This window comes from Temnothorax curvispinosus, unplaced genomic scaffold, assembly GCF_003070985.1.
Source record: "Temnothorax curvispinosus isolate PA1 unplaced genomic scaffold, ASM307098v1 QBEX01007849.1, whole genome shotgun sequence".
Taxonomy (NCBI): Eukaryota; Metazoa; Arthropoda; class Insecta; order Hymenoptera; family Formicidae; genus Temnothorax; species Temnothorax curvispinosus.
Genome location: NW_020217629.1, coordinates 43,042 through 46,719, shown reverse-complemented (window position 1 = coordinate 46,719; position 3,678 = coordinate 43,042). Strand labels below are relative to the sequence as shown.

The window sequence follows — 3,678 nt, the reverse complement described above, 5'->3', positions numbered from 1 at the left end:
CACGCTTTCTCGCCACGAGCAAGGAGAGTCAATCGAAGCGTATTTGTCTTTTAACCTCAATCAGTAGTTAACAAATGCCCAAGACGCGACGAAGCGGACTCAAGGTACGCACCCGCAGGCTCAACCGCCTTTTGTTCGGGACCCCTCCGAATCCATTGTTAGGAGTCCTTTCCGATTACGCGCCTGATCCTGAATACGAAAAGTACTTCGTCGCGAGTTCCGCGTGCAAGGCGGACGCGAGACCAAAACTCGAAAACGTAATTTCAGTGCGCAAAATTAACATTAAAAGTATACAATACATCTATGTTCCACTGGACAAGGCCAAGTCCCGAGCAGATTACCAAGCATTCCGGAAGGCCCAGAACTATCGGCTAACTCCGATCACCTTCACACCGGGGGGAGATTCCGACAATCCACCACCAGTTCCATCTTGGGAATTCATCGCTTCAATCAAAAAGGACGACCCCCGCCGGATCCGCCTGATCCAGCGCCGCGCCAAGATTCTACACCTGTGGTTCGACGCCTCACCACCAGAACACTGGGGCACCGCGGATCACCCATTGGAACTCGACTAAAGGTAAGTGACGACGCCCCTAGGCGCTAAGCAAACGGCATGAGCGAGCCGCGCACGCGACGCCCCGCGCGCCGACTAACCCCATTGGCCTCTAGAATTGCGCGGCGGAATTGGTTATCGCGCGCCGTGTGTGTCTTTACTATCTGCCATCAAAATCGTGATAGCAAACACTACCTCTGTGAAGAGTGTTTCCAAGACCTAACGGGCCCGCAACGCCGCCAGTACGACTGCTTAGTCCGCCATTATATGCATATCGGTTACCGAACAAAGTCGAAGAGTGCGATTTGTGCGACGTCGTGATCGGAGAAATTCAGAGCCCCTCCGCGTGTACCACGTGCTGTGAAATATTCTCTAACGTAAAACGTGTTCGGTGGAACACGAGGGAGGAGACCAATATTTAGAACGCGAATCTACGATAATTGCCATCTCCCAAACTAAAGTTTAGCGCTCCATTGTTCATGTGTCCCGGACATCCAGTAAATCGGCAACCTCCGGAGGTAGTTTCACCCCCTAGCCCTATCAGAGCATGGCTAATGACGGGAATCTGTGTCTGGTCGTTGTTTTTCCAAAATAAAACTACTGGGGTCATTATTTGTGAGGATTGCCAGCTCGGCCAATACCAGCCCTTCCGGCAAGATTTCGAAGACGTTTTCAGGCAATACGTGCAATACGGGCCGCGAATAGAGTTCCCCACATGTAGCGAGTGCAGTAAGGTTAAAGCCGACTGTCGGCCCGCTTTCGAATGTTACGCATGCACTAGAGTAGAAGAACCGTTTGAACGATATCTGACAAATCCTCTAAATCAACGGTACGGTGATGAACTACCGAATCTAAATCTCCTAGAGGCCTAGATAATCAGAGAAGCGACATTGAGGGCACGCTTGCTGATTGGCTGACCGCGGCACCAATCAAAACCGAGGCTATTGGGCCCGCAGCTGATTCCGTGTGCACCACTGATAGCTGCACGAGTCGGTTGGCGACGTTGGCGTGCTCGAACGTGTTCGGACGTTTTGCCCGAACGGGAAATTTTTTTAAGTACTGCGACTGATACTGTCTGCATTAATAGTAATTGCCATTGAGACCTCGCTGCGCAACAGTATACCAGACTTAGCAATAAAACAGTGGAAATTGCTGGCCGTATAATTGTCCTCGTACACTCGCCGACAGAAAGGTTGTCCCAAAGTAACGTGTTACATCGAGGTTAGGTGAGTGAAACAGATTAATATATTTTTAATATTATTAAGAAAAGAATTGTAGACATTCGTGAAGTTTTTGGGACATCGTAAATATATGCATTTTGTGTGGATGAGGGTTATATCATACAATAATCAGTAATATTTCTGTTCACTTGTAACTAAATTGAGAGAGAATGTGATCATATTTTAAATATTTTTATAAACTTATTACATTCGTCGTCTTTACAGAAACCAAGAGTTTGAATAAAAAATAAAGATGGTAAAAGTGTGTGAGGTATTTGGGTGTACAACAACCGAAAAAGAAAGACTATCTATGCATAAATTTCCTAAGAATGTGGGACATCGAAATGCGTGGGTAGCTTGGATTAACCGTCCCGGGTGGAGTCTGAAATGTAATAGCAGAGTTTGTGAGGTATTTTATAAGATTCATAAAATATTGAAACATGCCTTCAGATGTGTGTATGTTTATCATGTATTGTCTATTTTGTTGCAGTTGCACTTTGTTCCTGAGGACTATGTGGAGCACACAAGAGGAAATGAAATTCTTCGAAGGCTGAAAACATCTGCTATTCCCTCATTGCAAATAGAGGAAATTCAAGACAGTGAAAATCATTGTAATCCAAAAATTATACGAAGATTTCGACAAACCGCACAATGTTTGAAGGATATAACAAATATCCCTATTATAGGTAAAGAAAAATATATATCGTGCAATTTTATTTTCTCTTATAAGTTCGAAATTCAGTATTATTATTATAATTTCTTTTTTTTCGAATTACGAATATATATGTTATGTATTTATGTTATAACAAGGCTCGAATAAAAAAGTAAACACATGTATGATTGTCATTTATTTTAAAGACAGTATGAGGTATAACAAATATAACGGATGATTATAAAACTCGTAATTAGAAAAATATTACAAATAATCAGACACAATGAACACAAGTGTTTAGGTCTATTTCCTTGTTGTACACTTCTTGGAATTACATTTAGTAGCAGTAGACTGTAACTTGCGCAATGCCTTCTCCATTTTGGCAATCTCACTGAACATCTTACATAACTGCTGCAGGCCTAAGTCACGTTCAACTCTCAGGTCTTGAATAACTTGTGATGCTTTGCTACACTGCAATTTCAGTTCCTCAATTGTATAACATTCTGTTTTGGAAAGTAGAAAAGGGATTAAATGTCTCTCTTCAATAGCACGAATCTGTAACATACGTTATAACACAAATGAAAATTTTAATTGACATTTTATACAATTGTAAGCACATGACATTGGGTACGTTCAGGAAATAACGGTTGCACAACAGCTAAGTAACTGGTCAATGTAATTGGTCTAAAAAAGATCTAATAGTACAGGCCAATAATCACTGACCGCTCACTGATCGCTTTGTTTTCCAAAAGCGGCTATTAATACTGACCTTTGCAGAATATTCATTTGATACTTGAACAGAAGTAGTATCAGTCTCGTTACATTGTTTTTCTATTTTTATTTCATGAACTGGTTCCTAGACAATGAACAAAACAAATGTCACATTATGATAATAACATTACTTACTTTATCATTTCAATAAGATATAAGTAAAAGTACTAGAGTAGGCATCAGCGAAATAAATCATTTTTATTTCTTACTCTTACTTCATAGTACGTTTGTAAGTGTAAGAGCTAAAGTTGGACTAAGAAATAAAAATAATTTATTTTGCTTACGCCTTTATTTTAGCTTTATTTTACACTTACTTCTCACTTCTTACGCCTACTCCTATTTTTTACTCCGCGTATTGTAGACGACGCTTCAGAGGTTAGTTTTTTCACAAGCGATCAGCTGCGGGCCCGATGGGAACCATGGTGGGAGTATAGGACTCTAGGTGGGGGTAGAGTTGTCGCTTCTCTGATTATCTAGGCCTC

General features: G+C 41.5%; 2 long non-coding RNA genes across 2 annotated transcripts; one reads left to right on the top strand and one right to left on the bottom strand.

Moving 5' to 3' along the window:
* The first annotated feature begins 1,557 nt into the window (after positions 1-1,557).
* LOC112457548 lies at positions 1,558-2,505 on the top strand. Its single transcript, XR_003041114.1, has 3 exons — positions 1,558-1,779; positions 1,999-2,182; positions 2,264-2,505. It is a non-coding gene; the product is annotated as an uncharacterized LOC112457548 (long non-coding RNA).
* A 119-nt stretch (positions 2,506-2,624) lies between these two features.
* LOC112457547 lies at positions 2,625-3,678 on the bottom strand. Its single transcript, XR_003041113.1, has 3 exons — positions 3,511-3,678; positions 3,195-3,281; positions 2,625-2,980 (listed from the first exon to the last, which is right to left on the bottom strand). It is a non-coding gene; the product is annotated as an uncharacterized LOC112457547 (long non-coding RNA).